General features: G+C 40.8%; 1 pseudogene; it reads left to right on the top strand.

Moving 5' to 3' along the window:
- The first annotated feature begins 2,165 nt into the window (after positions 1 to 2,165).
- Positions 2,166 to 16,616, top strand: part of LOC129555195 (nicotinamide/nicotinic acid mononucleotide adenylyltransferase 1-like) — a 52,613-nt pseudogene continuing 38,162 nt past the window's right edge.

The following is a 16,616-nucleotide window of genomic DNA, read 5'->3' as shown; positions in this document are numbered from 1 at the left end:
TGAAAGTGAAAGAGGAGAGTGAAAAGGTTGGCTTGAAGCTCAGCATTCAGAAAACAAAGATCATGGCATCTGGTCCCATCACTTCATGGGAAATAGATGGAAAAACAGTGGAAACAGTGTCAGACTTTTTTTGGGGGGGCTCCAAAATCACTTCGGATGCTGATTGCAGCCATGAAATTAAAAGACACTTACTCCTTAGAAGGAAAGTTATGACCAACCTTGATAGTATATTAAAAAGCAGAGACATTACTTTGCCAACCAAGGTCGGTCTAGTCAAGGCTATGGTTTTTCCAGTGGTCATGTATGGATGTGAGAGTTGGACTGTGAAGAAAGCTGATCGCTGAAGAATGGATGCTTTTGAACTGTGGTGCTGGAGAAGACTCTTGAGAGTCCCTTGGACTGCAAGGAGATCCAACCAGTCCATTCCAAAGGAGATCAATCCTGGGTGTTCATTGAAAGGACTGATGCTAAAGCTGAAACTGCAATACTTTGGCCACCTCATGCGACAAGTTGACTCACTGGAAAAGACTCTGATGCTGGGAAAGGTTGGGGGTGGGAGGAGAAGAGGACGACAGAGAATGAGATGGCTGGATGGCATCACCGATTCTGTGGACATGAGTTTGAGTGAACTCCAGGAGATGGTGATGGACAGGGAGGCCTGGTGTGCTGTGATTCATGGGGTCGCGGAGAGTCGGACACGACTGAGGGACTGAACTGAACTGAACTGAACTGATGTATACACAAACACACACCCTCGAATGGACTGTTATGGATATGCCATAGAATGTTTTGTAACTTATTTTTTCACTTAAAAATATGTTTTGAGTGTCTTTCCATATATATATATATATATGAATCTTTTTTTTAAATACTGGACATGCCTATTTTTAACTATTAGATCACTCTGTGAAATAGGGTTTGCTCTTTCATACTAGGCTGTATTTCAGGAAGTCTCCTTCAGACACGGTAGATACACTGGAGGAAAACCTCAATTTTAGGCTCAGCTAGTTGAATGTCTGATTTGAGCTGACCCTTCTGACCATATCGGAAGAGGAAACTCATCCCATGCTCAGAAACAGCCTGAGCTCCTGATTCTGCCCTGATCAGGTAGGAATCTGGCTCTGACATAAATGAGCAGGTCACCTTTCTGGGTGTCAGGTTTCCCATTTGAAAAATGGGAGCCAGGGTGGATTGGGCCTGATTTGGTCCTGTCCCTGTCCAAATTTTATTTCCTCTATCTTTGTTTCCTGAGCTAAAAGCTGCATTTTTGACAGGGGGTAATTCTTCTGGGATTAGTTATAATTGTGTGCTAGTGACAGACATTCAAAACATTAAGTATGAACATTCAGGTCTATTTTTACCCATAGTGGTGGGCATATGCTTCTGTCCTTGAATACACTGCTTGGGATGACCTTTGTCAGCACCAAGGTGTGATAATGCTTACCAACAGGGAGAGAAACAGACAGCCCGCTCCTTTTGTAGCCAGCTAGGAAAGCTGCATTGGAAGTCTTGTTATTACAACATGTTATTGAAATCTGAAGGATTGGGGGCGGGAGGAGAAGGGGACGACAGAGAATGAGACGGCTGGATGGCATCACCGGCTCGATGGACATGAGTTTGTGTGAACTCCAGGAGTTGGTGATGGACAGGGAGGCCTGGCGTGCTGTGATTCATGGGGTCGCAGAGAGCCGGACGTGACTGAGCAACTGAACTGAACTGAACTGAACTGAAAGATGATTCTAGTTAAACTCTTAACTATCATTTGAAAACTGTAGTTAATTTTAGAATCTACAATGTAGAGATGATGCTTATCAACAGATGTTGTTTTAGCACATTTACTTTTAGAATGATGGGTTGAAATATCATAAAAATAATAATATAAGCAGCTGACATTAATGACCTCCCACCATGTGTCAGGCACTATTCTAAGCTTTTTAAGATTGGGAAACTGAGACCCAGAAGGATAAGTAATTTGTTCAAAGGCACAGAGCTGTAAGTATGTTATGCAACCATAATGTAAACTCCTATTCAGGGGAAGAAAGTGAGGAGTTAACTGAATAGTTACATAGTTATAAAATGACTTGAAGGCAGTTATAGATGTGGCCATTAGCAGATGGCAAATGTTGGTGCTGCTCCCTTCTTATTAAGCTGTGAGGAGTCTTGACATGAAAGTGGACCCCCAGTTTCTCAGGTACGCTCAATGGTGCTGCCTATTGCAGTCAGTCCTTTAAAAATATATAAAACAAAGCAATTCCTTATGTTCTCTCTGCAGCTACAGATCATTCAGGCTGACTTTGCAAAGCTCCTGCCCTGGTAGACAAGCCCTGGTGTTGGAATCTGCAAAGTTGATGATTAGTCGAAACTGTCTGGACTGCAGCCACAGGACATCTTGTAGCACAATCAAGCACCACTTCATCATGCCTGGTGACAGGAGTTTTCCCACTAAGTTTCCATCAGGAGTGAGGAGCAAGGGCCCAGCTCAGCAGCTAATTAGACAAGGCAAGGTACAAGGCTAGTACACGCCAACTTCAATAGACTGGAGTGGTGGATCTGTCAAACGAATCTGTCTTGCCTTCTGTGCTTTATACCCATTACTGTACCTGGTTGAACATTAACACTCGGAAATCTGCTGATTTTCTCCAATATCCTGGCCCATGCAGAGAAGATGCTGAAAAGGAACTGTATGTCTTTAAGGTAGTTCCATGCTTCATTATCTTGAAAAGCATCAATCTTCAACTAATTGTTAAAGAAGCACCACAAGATGTAGAAATGTTGAAAGGATGGGTGGAAGTGCAGTGTATGGACTTTTTAGTGTCTCTGCTACGATTTCCTCTCCTTCCTGTGATGTTAGTTTTGAAAAAAAAAAATCAAAGATTTTTAAACATGAAAAAGGTTTCCCTCTTGATACAAAAGTCAACAAATTGCAAGTGTTTCCTTCCCTCTTGCTTCTGTGTCTCCTAAAAGATTAGGGCTTAAACAAAAACCTTAATTTTGTGTGTGTGTTTAACAAATTGCCAAATTATGAAGGCAGAAACTCTAGAAAGTTTATAAACACATATCTGGAATATAAAGATAATATTAAAAATATTTAAATATGCAGCAGTAGAAGCAGAAACACAACAAAAAGTCAAATATTTTGTATCAGATTGGGCTATATGCTTGACCACTGAAGCAAATAACACTGTACAATATGTCAGCCCTAAAAGTGCCAATTATGCGTGTGTTGTGTATATGTGTTTCCATCAGAAAACCTCAAATAAGTCTCTACTTTCCGTGGTAAAAGCAGCATATGTTGAAACTTGGAGGCTTGTGGAATCATCTTGTTCAATCCTGTCATTTTAAGGACGAGAAAACGGAATTCCAGAGTGGACATACCTACCGCCAGTACTCTTTACTCCTGGGGTCCACTGCTTTTTCTACAATACTATGCTTTCATGCTATAGGAATCTTGGGGTAGAACCTCTTTTTATAAGCTGAGATACTTGGGGCCACATCTACCCTGGAATCTCAAGGGCTAGAAGCAATGACTTCAAGGGACCACTCCAACCTTCCACTTACAGTCTGCCTATAGAAAATATTTAATTGTATATTTATGAGAGTGAGGTACTGTCATCTTCTGATTGAGTGATTTCAGGGGAAAAAAAAAACATATTCAGAGCTGAGTCATAATGTGCCGAGTTCATTTGTACATGCTCTTCTGTGTAGCACAGTGGACCCTGCTAATCACAGAAAGAGGAGCAAAGAGGTTGAACAGGAAGTCTTGATTTACTGCTAACTGAAAAGAAATTAAAAATAAAATAATATGATAATTTCCCCCCCCCCCCGCCCCCGGAGCTAACGAGCTATGTGACAGGCATCCAAAAGTAGATCCCCAAATCTATGAGTGTTACTGACAAAAGGTACACTACTTTGTTGCTCATTTTCAACTCGGTGAATAAAATTTCCAATCACATATATTATTGTTAGAATTGCTAATAGATAGTAACAAAAAACACACTGAATGTGGAAACTGGAGACTTGGGTCCTAGATCCAGTTTCTTGACCAGGTAGCTAGCACCCTTAAATATGGAATCTCTTTGGGTCTCAGTTCTTTCTGGTGTAAAATGAAAGGATTAAAGTGAGCTTATGGTTAGGGCTATTTCCATGTCTGAATGGTCCTCTGACTTTAATAGTTTCAGTATTACTGCTATGATATATTCTTTGCTCTCATTGTTTAATTAACTTGTTCCTGGGTATCTGGGTTCAACTCAATGTGGGCCAATTGGCACTGTTACATTTCACGTCCATGGATGTGACTCCTCACAAAAACAGATTTTCTTTTAATACAAAATGCTACTCACAGCAGAGACTACACATCGATAAAGGCACCCCAGTTGCTACACTTGAAAGAAAAATCTGAAAATGTATGTCCTATTCACCGTTAACCTCATTTAGGAAGCAGAAGTAAGCAAATGCTATCTTTGCTGATCCCAAAGTTGTGTACTGAATTTAGATTTAGTCAAAAGTGAAAGCTGTGCACGAAGGATGAGGGCTGAGTGGTTGACATGGAGAGATATGGGTAGTCAAAACTACAGAGCCAACCTCACTGTGATCTCAGGACCTGAACGCAAGGGTGTACACAGGTTTTTTTGTTTTGTTGCTTGTTTGGGTTTTTCTGGACCACACGGTATTACCTGGAACAGGGCTTCTTAAGAAAAGTAAAACAAACAACAATAACAACAGCAACAAAAAAATCCAGACTAAGTTGCCAACTTGGGAAAAGTCCAGAAACCTGGTTTCTCCTGAAACATCAGTTTGGCAGCCCTGGGTCCTGAAATGCAGCACATCAGCCAGTTGCTGGAGGTGTGCAATGTCTACCACGTTTATATGGGCTCATTGTGTTCCTATTTTCCACAGTCCCCATGATTCTCTACTGCCAGCCCTGAGGCCTAATATCAGTTGCCATTTACCATGTTTCTTGGAATATTATTTTCAGATAGTAAAGTTAAAAAATAAAATCTATTCCTTATATCCATGTTTTCATTTAAAGAATACAGGACTTCCCTGGTAGTCCAGTGATTAAGAATCTGCCTGCCAATGCAGGGGACATGGACCAGAAGATCCCACATGCCCCGGGCTGACTAAACCTGTGCACAACTACTGAACCTGTGTTCTAGAGCCCGAGTGCTGCAGCTCTGAAGCCCACGCGCTCTAGAGCCTGTGCTCCACAGTGAGAGAAGCCACCACAGTAAGAAGCCTGGACACCAGCCCCTGCTGGCCACTCGAGAAAGCCCGTGGGCAGCAACAAAGACCCAGCACAGTAAAAGTAATACTAAATCCAGGCTAAGTGGGATGTGTGCTTCTTACACCCTCTCTGCTTTACATCTTATGTGGTATGCCTCTCTCCTGCAAATGACTGAGTTTTCAAGCCTTGTTCTAACAAGCTCTGTCTTTGATATAAGCAGAAAAGGAGGGGAAAAAAATCCAGCTGAACTAGAGAAGCACAGAGTATAGAATATTAGCTGAAATCCTCTTCCCCATTGAAATACATGTTTGATTGGATTGTGATTCCTTAACCAGTTTGAAGCAGTCAGGGTTAGATTTTTGCAGATCTTCCTGATTTTGTAGGTGAAGAAAGTACAGGGAAGAGGCAAGCAAGGCACTGATATGGGAGTGGAGACTCTTCCTCTGGCCTCTCTTGCCTGGGAGCCAGCTCACTATGGACGCCAAGGAATGCCCTTGTGGTAAATTTGCCAGAGCAGCTACTGTCCACAATTCAGCTTGCTCTAATTATTTGCAGTTCCCACTTTAACCTGGAAATCTCTCCAGAGAATACTTTGGGGTTTGAGGTTTGCTGTCTCAAATTCTGAAGGCCTTGGGAAAACTTGGAAAGACTGTTGCAAGGAACTTTTATTAGCTACTTCTTAGACAAGATCCACAGTAGCTGATCACTCCAGAAGGAACAGCTTAATAGGGAATCTAATTAAATATCCAAGTCTTGAGCTGTGTTCTTGTTCTTGTTGACCTTATTTCTCTCACCTTTTATGTTCCGCAGTTCTTTAATTAATGAGGTTATGAAAATTTCAAAGGAACTACACACATGTACACCCTTAAAATGCTAGTATAGGCATGAAATTAGATTATGAAATTGGGAATAAAGACAAGTCATAGATAGCATTTAAATTTAACTTAAAGTGAAGTTTTTATCAATTTTATTTTCAGTTGCTCCCTTATGCCCTCAAGAAAACAAAACCTGGAGATATCAGGGATGAAATTGTTAAATGATTGTAGAAATTGGCTTGTTTTCTGGGACTCTTTTACAGACATGGAAACACAGATTTTGTGTGAGCACATCCTGGTGGGAATTTGATGAAATATTTAGGTAGGAAAAAGTCAAGCTCAAGACTCAGATGAACATGCCGACACTACACTATTCACCCAGTGCTTAGACCTCTTTGGTTGGGAAATGACATGAGAACAGTCTTTGTTTTTATATTCTAGTTCATTACTGGTGGGACCTTAGCCAACAAGAAAACGCTGTCCGAACAGCTTCAGAATTCAGACAAAGAATCACGTCAGTTCTTATTTTAGACGAACTGGTTCTGCCGTTCCTCTTTCAGAGAAGTACAGTGGGTTTCCCCTGGTGAGTCTAATTGAAAGGACTTGCTTCCACTTGAAAGATGCAGTAAACATCTGGCAAGTGAGGAGAGGTTGGAACTGTGTAGAAATCTTGGAAGAAACCAGGAGCCAGAGGCATAACTAACTAGATTCAGGGCCAGGGTCACTGGTTTCATGACTCCTCCATTCATTTGACTTTGACCTTGGCTGTGACTTGATTATGTGTTTCCCTCTGTTCAATGGGAATGATGAGATGGTGAGTCACGTTTACCATTGAGACTATTAATTGTGAATAACTAAAAAGTCCTTTGCAAGCAAGGGCTTCCCTGGGAGCCCAATTTTGCTAAAACAGTTGGAAAAAAATTGGTAGTGTACACATTTCAAGGTAGTAAAAATAAACTGTAGATTTTGCTATACAAGGAAATACATTCTTCCATCATTCCAGGATAACTGTGAGCTTTTATTTATTTACTTTGCCACTCCACTCAGGATCTTAGTTCCCTGACCAGGGACTGAACCTGGGCCCCCTACAGTAGAAGCACAGAGTCCTAACCACTGGACTGCCAACGAAGTCCCTATAAGTTTTTATTATTAAATGCACCCCATGGTAGAACAAGGAGTGCAGAAGAAGCAGGTAAGACCAAAAATAGTAAAAGAGATCTTCATTTATTCACTCACTCAACAAATATATATTGAGCTCTTTCTGTTATCTCTGCACTGGGTTGGAAATAGTAATTAAATATATATAGTCTTTGTCCTTATGAAGCTCGTTGCCTAGTGAGGATAGAGAAAATGGCAGTAATAAATTCTAATCCCAGTAGTATGGGCAAGGGACCTCTTGTGTCTTTTTACATCTGAATATGAATTTTTAAGTCAGAAAACGGATTGTACATAACCCTAGAATTCATTCTAAGATTAAATGGAGGATTTCATATAAAGTACTTAGCACGATACCTGAGAACAATGAGATATTTCTGGAAATAGAGAATATCTCTTTTTGCAAGCTTATTTGTAAAAAATCTAGATCACTGGAGAAATTATTTTTAACTATTGGAAGACTTCCATTGATAGCGGTTTGAAAAAAAAAACACAGAATTAGGCAGTTTAGCCTTGCACACAACTATACCTTGACACACAATGTCAAAGAGGCATCCTGGTAGGCTTAAAAAAAAAAAGAAATAGAAGAAAGCAGAGCTACAGTCTAGTCTTGGCTGTGTTACAATGTAACTGTGAAATCTGGGAAAACTCACTTTATGGGTTTCAGTATTTTCAGCTGTTAAATGGATTGGTACTTGAATTTTTATCCTATTCCAGTTGTAAATTTAATGATCATCTATAACAAATATTAAAGTGTTAGTCACTCAGATCATGTCCGACTCTTTGCAATCCGATGGACTGTAGCCCCCCATGCTCCTCTGTCCATGGAATTCTCCGGCAAGAGTACTGGAATGGGTAGCCATTCCCTTCTCCAGGGTATCTTCCTGACCCAGAGATCGAACCCAAGTCTCCTACATTGCAGGCAGATTCTTTACTCCCTGAGCCACTTGGGAAGCCCCAAAATATTGTTACAAGTAGTAGTCAAAATACTGCTAGTACTAATATCTTTTAGGTGAGGATGAAGACATGGACCACTGATAACGAACATCATTTATGTTATCAGTTCAGTTCAGTTCAGTTGCTCAGTCGTGTCCGACTCTTTGCAACCCCATGAATCACAGCACGCCAGGCCTCCCTGTCCATCACCAACTCCCGGAGTTCACTCAAACTCATGTCCACTGAGTCGGTGATGCCATCCAGCCATCTCATTCTCTGTCGTCCCCTTCACCTCCCGACCCCAATCCCTCCCAGCATCAGACTCTTTTCCAGTGAGTCAGCTTGTCACATGAGGTGGCCAAAGCATTGGAGTTTCAGCTTTAGCATCAGTCCTTCCAATGAACACCCAGGATTGATCTCCTCTAGAATGGACTGGTTGGCTCTCCTTGTAGTCCAAGGGACTCTCAAGAGTCTTCTCCAACACCACAGTTCAAAAGCATCAATTCTTCGGTGATCAGCTTTCTTCACAGTCCAACTCTCACATCCATACATGACCACGGGAAAAACCATAGCCTTGACGAGATGGACCTTGGTTGGCAAAGTAATGTCTCTGCTTTTTAATATGCTATCTAGGTTGGTCATAACTTTCCTTCCAAGGAGTAAGCGTCTTTTAATTTCATGGCTGCAATCAGCATCTGCAGTGGTGTTGGAGCCCAAAAATAAAGTATGACACTGTTTCCACTGTTTTTCCATCTATTTCCCATGAAGTGATGGGACCAGATGCCATGATCTTAGTTTTCTGAATGTTGAGCTTTAAGCCAATCTTTTCACTCTCCTCTTTCACTTTCATCAAGAGGCTTTTGAGTTCCTCTTCACTTTCTGCCATAAGGGTGGTGTCATCTGCATATCTGAGGTTATTGATGTTTCTCCTGGCAATTTGATTCCAGCTTGTGTTTCTTCCAGCCCAGCGTTCCTCATGATGTACTCTGCATATAAGTTAAATAAGCAGGGTGACAATATACAACCTTGATGTACTCCTTTTCCTATTTGGAACCAGACTGTTTTTCCATGTCCAGTTCTAACTGTTGCTTCCTGACTTGCATATAGGAAAAAATAATAACAGAAAAGGAAAAAAAATATTCCAGACTAAATTTTTGACAGATTAATATAAGTGTGTGTATACACATATTTAATAGCATTTCGGATTACCACTGATGGTCTTAAGAAAACTGATAAGCAAATCAACTTAAAAAAATTAATTTTTTGGCCATGCCATGCAGCATGTGAGAACTTCGTTCCCTGCCCGGGAATCGAACCCTGTATTGGAAGCATGGAGTCTTAACAACTGGACCACCAGGGAAATCTTTGATAAGCAAATCAGACCACTGATTAGCAATATACTCAAGCATAGTGGAAAGTATGCATGGAATACTTAAGTAGCTGAAAACCGATCTTTTTAAAGAAAGCAGTCTTTGAATGCGGAGAAGGCAATGGCAAGCCACTCCAGTACTCTTGCCTAGAAAATCCCATGGATGGAGGAGCCTGGTAGGCTGCAGTCCGTGGGGTCGCCAAGGGTCAGACACGACTGAGCGACTTTACTTTCACTTTTCATTTTCACACATTGGAGAAGGAAATGGCAACCCACTCCAGTGTTTTTGCCTGGAGAATCCCAGGGAAGGGGGAGCTTGGTGGGCTTCCGTCTATGGGGTCACACAGAGTCGGACACGACTGAAGTGACTTAGCAGCAGCAGCAGTCTTTGAATGAGATAGATCAGTGGTCCTCAAAGGGCTGTTCTTGGGCCAGCAGCATTAGCATCACCTGGGAACTTGTTAGAAATACAAGTTATCAGGCTATACCTGTCCTGTTAAAAAAAAAACACACACACACAACTGAGCATGGGGCCCAGTAATTTAACAAACCCCCCAAGTGATTCTGATGCATGCTTACATTTGATACCCACTAAAGAGACTCTTGTGCAGATAAGTACTAAAAACTGAATAAAGATTAGCAAGAGAAAAATTAGTTTGGGATTAATTAATTCCTTCATGTATTTATTCAGAATCTGCTATAGGACTTGCCTGGTAGTCCAGTGGTTAAGAATCATCCTGCCAATGCAGGAGACATGGGTTTGATCCCTGGTCTGGGAAGATCCCACAAGCTGCGGAGCAGCCAAGTCTGTGTGTGCAGCTACTTAGCTCTAGAGCCCAGGAACCGCAACTAGTGAGCCTATGTGCTACTACTACAAAAGCCCATGCGCCCGAAAGCCAGTGCTCTGTGACAAAAGAAGCCACTGCAATGAGAACCCCCAGGATCACAACTCAAGAGTAGCCCCTGCTTGCCAAACTAGAGAAAGACCTCCAGCAGGAATGGAAGACCCAGCCAAATTCATTTTATTAATTAATCGATAAAAATGAATATAAAAATCACTTTGCTTGATTGTGTAGGGAGGTAACAAGATATATACTCTGAAATAAAATGAAATGTCATGATTGACAACACAGGAGCCTAGTGAAAAAAAGGATCATCAAAAGTTAAAATCAGAAAGAGATCACCCTTCTGCTTCCTCCAACCAGTGATGAAACCCTGAACATACCATCTTCAGTCTCTGGATCATGGTTTCTTTAGCTGAACCAGAATCAGAGATTCATCCAGGAATTAGGAGGACAAGGTCTCCTCCACCTTGTCTTTAGAAAAGCACTGCATCCTTTGCATGAGCCGGGATTGAGAGAACAACAGAGAGGGAAAGGGGGGTGCGGGAAGGGAGAAAGAAAAGACAGCTGGACCTGAAGTCTGTCAACTGACTTTGGCCAGGACCAGGTATGGTCCAGGAAAGCAAATTGGGTGGAGAATTGTGAATGAAGAGTTTTCAAGGTTGGGTGGAATGATCTGGGGAATGAGGCCATTTGTAGACCGAAAATAAGCCCTATAGACTCATTGCTAGAGAATTAGTCTCCCAGGGACCAAGTGTTTTGGCTGGATGGTTAATAGAAACAAGATCTGAATAAACACAGTACTTTTCTTCCAAGGATCCGATCTCCATTGTCTCTTTCACTCTCTTGGCTTCTCCGTGAGATAGGCGTGGGTGGGTGCTATTTCCCCATCTCACCGTAGAACAAGAACACCAGGAAAGCCAGTGCCTTTGATTGGAGCAAGCTTCATCAGTAAACAAATATTTATTAAGTATCTGACATTGTTTTTTTTAAAGGCATGTGTAGGGATGGTTCCTTCATTTAGTCCAAGGAAAACTCAACAAGTTAAAGGAAAATTAAGGTTCTACTGCTTGTCTCATATCACTGGGAGGGGTAGTAGGGATAGGGGCTCAGTACTTTTTTTCTCATCATGATACATTCCTGCCCTTCCAGGCAGTTCTTGCAGTCTGTCTGTGACCAGCTATGAGGACAGGTTATGAAAGACCTCAATTAACCAGGAAAATTGGTCAGATTAAGTTTTGTTGTTAAACAAAGTCCAATCAGAAAAAAAAAAAAAAGGTTTTGACTCTGCTGTTTAAATTTAAAAAAAAAAACAACCTGAAATAAGAATAATGTAATGTGTGTGCTCAGTTGTTTCTGACTCTTTGTGACCCCATGAACTGTAGCCCACCAAGCTCCTCTGTCCATGGAATTTTCCAGGCAAGAATACTGGAGTGAGTTGCCATTTCCTTCTCCAGGGGATCTTGCCACCCCGGGAAGGAACATGGATCTCTTGTGTCTCCTGCATTGGCAGGTGAATTCTTTACCACTGCCCCACCTGAGCAGCCCGAAACAAGAATAATAAAGGAGTGCAAGCATTTTATTTATTCTTTAATTAGAAGAAAATTGCTTTACAATGTTGTGTTGACTTCTACCATGCAACAACTAAATCTGCCATAATTATACATATATTCCCTCCCTTTGCAAACAGTTTTAAAACTGGGGATAGGAGCTCTTTGTTCTAGCCCTGCCTCTGTCATCCAGTGAATGCTATGATGTTTGACAAATAACTTAGGCTCTTTCTGTCTCAATTATCTCCCCTGTAAAAGGAAGGGGTAGTTCCAAATAATTTTTATGATTCCTTTGAGTGCTCTTTTATAGTTCTATGCTTTCTTTCTGATGGCCAGGGACATCATCATTCCAATATGAGCTCATATCCAGGACTGCAGCATAAGACAGAGGAAGTGAAAAAGAATGAGTCCAAGTATGCTCCAGGAATAAGAAAGAAACTTAGTGTTAACTTTTTGGGGAAAAAACTTTGGTATCTGCTTGTTTTAGTATATTTTCAATGTTTAATATATTTCACTACATTTGGTATAGGTTTATTACTATATATTTGCAAATCCAGTTATCTCAGAGTAGTAAGATAGCAGATGATTTTAACTGGCTCCCCAGGTGGCGACAGTGGTAAAGAACCTACCCGCCAATGCAGGAGACTCAAGAGATGCAGGTTCGATCCCCGGGTCGGGAAGATCCCCTAGAAGAGGGCATGGCAATCCACTCCAGTATTCTTGCCAGGAGAATCCCATGGACAAAGGAGCCTGGTAGGCTACAGTTCATAGGGTTGCAAAGATTTGGGCATGACTGAAGCAACTTAGCATACTTAATTGTTTTAACTACACAGTGGACATACACTGCTTGAGTAATAAGAAAAATAGTTACTAAAAAAATGAACATTGGTAAAACAGAATTATTGAGGTTAAAATCTGAAAAAGTTTGTATGTCTAGTTGAATCCACTCACTTTCAGATTGGAAAACTGAGGCCCACAGAGATAAGTGACATGCTCAAACTGAACTTACAGAAGCGGCCTTGGGACTATTGACCAAGTTTCTAGTCTCTTAGCCCAAAATACTTCTTTTACTATAGTACGCTTTCATCATGTTTTTCTATTTTCTCCTTGAAAAACAAAAAAGGAGACAACAATAATCATTGGCCATTCTTGTAATACAGATTCTGCTTAACCAATCTCACATAAACCCCCTGGTCAATCCAGCAGTGATGTCCTGTTCTCCGAGGGGCAGGGGTAGGGGGCAATCTATTAGAATCCAGGCTTTACCAATAGGCTATGGCCAAAATTCATCTGCAGCAGTAAGGTGGGGTGGCCACCGTTTTGGTGTTTGTGTGTCTCTGCTTGCCAGTGAACATTATGTCATAATAGAGATCATTATTAACTTGTTCAAGAGACTAAACAGGCAGAGGAGCAAGGCAGAAAGGATACATGTGAGCCAAGGAGAAGAAGAGTAACGCCCTCGGCTTGTTTATCCGGAGACAGAAGCACACAGGATGCTCATCTGTAGTTAGCAGGGCCTGTGTGTGAAAACTCAACAGTCTCTTTATATCAGTTTCACTAATTATCCCACCCTTAATTGGGGAAATTTCAGAAAAAAGAGAGACATTTCTGTCAACTTGGAGTTAACTGATTTTTATAAATAATCTAAATGCATTGGTACTCCAAACAAGAGTTTCTTCTAGATAAAGAGTGACAAGCAAATGCCCTACAGAATGACAAATGTTTGCAGGTGGATCTGATACGGACCATCTTTGCAAGGAGACCAAGTTAGCTGAATACTTTTGGCTTATACTGTGAACAAGGTTCCTCAGAAACAAGTCCATTTTTCTGATCCTCATATGTAATCTTTATAAATAAATATTTCTTATGCTTTACATCTGCGTGGAAAATTTGCCTCCTACACAAGCCCCACCTTCCAGCCAGGTCCAAATCTTTCACTACCAATGTTATCATTATCCTTGGGAGTCCAGCTGCCTTGGGTTATGAGGATTTCTTGCAAATATGAACCGAAGGGAGCAAAACATAAAGCACTTCCATTTTTTTCCTTCCCATTTCCCCAAGTTAAATAACAGTTTATTCTGCAGGCTTTCAAATCACTCCCACAAAATTGGCAATAGAAGGCAATCGACACATTCATGCTAATCCACCGAGAAGTAAATACACTGTGGTAAAACTGTGACATTTGCAAAGACCATAGCTCCCCAATTACTGAAGAATTAACTAGGGATATAATGAGGGAGGGCCAAGTATGATTCAGCCCAGAAGGAAGCAGCCTTGCCATCCTGTTTCTATCCTCAAGTGAAAACTTTCTATACATTTGAAAACTTAGAAGTGTGGCTCACTTTGACATCTGCTTTAAATAAAATTGTTGCACCACATTTTTTCTTGGTTTCAACCTAACAGCTGCCATAACACTCCTAAGAGGTTGCTGGCATCAAAATATTTCTCAATTTAGCCACTAGTGGAACCTGCTCCAACCCTTGCAGGGACATTTGTGTCATGAAACCATAGTTCATTGGGTCTAATATTTGTTGGATGTTCATTGAAAGAAAAGGGGGTTTAGTCCATGTAGATTATGCTGTATCCTGGAATAAGAATGAGCAACCTGGGTTTGAGTCTGAGACTTGCCCTGTTGCTAAACAATGGCACTAGGAAGAAACAATTTGTTCAGCACTGTACAAATTACTTGAATTTTTAATATGTGTTTTTGCTTTACACTGACCCTGTGAGGTAAGGAAGTCACTAGCTAGTCATTCCTGTCTTATATATGAAGCAGCCCAGGCTCAGAAAGACTGTTAGTTGCATGCTATCTCATAGCAGCCATTCCCATCATGCATCAAACAAACTCAGGTAGAGGTCCAGAGAAGGCAGGTGTTCCACCTGGCACCACACAGCAAGTCTGATGCAGGACGAGGCATAGTTAGTCTGAAATTTCCAGCCCATTGCTCAGGTCATTGGACCATGCTGTCTCGGTGTGTCCAGCCTCGCCTGGGAGATGAGCAACCTCACATTTCATCCCCTAGGCCAGGAAACTGTTTCTGGGCCCTGATTGGGTCAAAGTGAGCATAACAACCATAGCCAGGTAGTTGGGAGAGGAAATAAAACACTAATGATGTTCTTTACAGTTATAAAAGCATCTCCCGTCCCTATAAATGGACAGCTTGGGTAGACTACTCTGTGGTAATAATAAATAAAGACTTGAACCACTTTAATCTCTGATCCCAGTCCACCCACAGGCTTCAGGAAAATGACTGACCAAGCAGACAAGTTCATAGATTTCAGCCTGTGTCCGATCAGGAAGGGAAGAACATTCTGGAGGCGTGGGCCCTCAGGGAGAAGGCCTAGTCCACTCCCAGACTGCTCCCAGACTGCATGCATGCAGCCTGGAGTTACGGCTCTGCTTTGTCTGGAGCGTTGGACAGTAAAATGCAATAGTAAGAAGTCAAGAGGAATACTCTTTTTTCTTCCACTGGACACTCGAGAATAATGAAATAAATTTTATTGACATACTATGTGCAGGACCAAATTCAAATATCTAACAGGTGGTGCAAAACTTTACATGACAAATCTTTTCCCAAGATATGAACTTTAAATAAAATAATAAATAATAGTGGGGGGAATCTGTTTTCTTGAAGATAAGAAGAGAAGAGAAAGAAAGAGTCGAGAATTGTAGAATATAGTTACTGATGTTACAGTTGCTAAAAGCACCATTTATAAATCTGAACTTACTTGGTTTAGGAACAAAAGATGCACTTTGTGCAATTTGGTTTCATTTATAAAGTGGTCATGTTTTGTGTGTTCCTGGAGATTAAATCCAAAGTGAAAAATCTAGAAAGATATGGGACAAAGAAATTCTCCCAGAAAAGTCTTTAGAAAGAAGTATCTTTTTCTGACTTATTTTACTATTTTACTCTAAGGACTTACATTTAATTCCTTTTTGCAGTTATTCATTAACCGTAACAGATTGCTATGGATAAAAAATGTGATTGTTGGGGGAAAAAATAACACAAACATACATACGCACAAAAAACAAACCAAAAAATCCCTGAGAATTTCTTAAATCTATCAAATTAAACCTAACGTGTCTTATTCTTTTATTTTCCTTCATTTCATATTAGTTTTCTTTTACTTATTACTTGTCTAATGACTTAGTAATTTCTGTGGCATTTTCCCCTAATATTTGACCTAAGTACCTATTCCCTTTAGTTGCCTTCAGGGGGACCTCTGTGTCCTTTTTCATTTTAAGCCTCTCATCTCCCCAGCAGACAGGAGACAGTGAGGAGAGTCTTGTGCTTCCTGGCCTTCACACTTGTCATGTATATAGGAGCTCCCTGGCTCCCTGCTCTCTGGTGTCCCTTTGGAGCTGTGGGAGAAGTAGAGAAGAAAAACTGGAACTCCACACTAGGATAAAAATTTAAACATTTGGTTTCTGGTGCTCATTAATGAATGATATCTAATATTTAACTTGTCGATTGAGTAGATATGATAAATAGGGGATTAAAAGAATAAAGATAAAATGATTTAAATATAAAAGATAAAATGAGAAAAACAAAGCCGTCACATTTTATTAAATTAAAAACTTTGAATATTGTGTGTATATATTTTATCCCTCTTTGTGTCTGCTCACTTTTCATTCAATGTTGAATCAAATTTACTATAATATGTCAGGCTCAAGGCTTTATACTGAGGATTCATAAATGAATGACACAGTCTTTGCAGTATTTG

This window comes from Moschus berezovskii, chromosome 12 (genome assembly GCF_049115385.1).
Source record: "Moschus berezovskii isolate FMDL1 chromosome 12, NW_MosBer_1.0, whole genome shotgun sequence".
Taxonomy (NCBI): Eukaryota; Metazoa; Chordata; class Mammalia; order Artiodactyla; family Moschidae; genus Moschus; species Moschus berezovskii.
The sequence above is the reverse complement of the archived record's forward strand: the minus strand, read 5'-3'. Positions and strand labels throughout refer to the sequence as shown.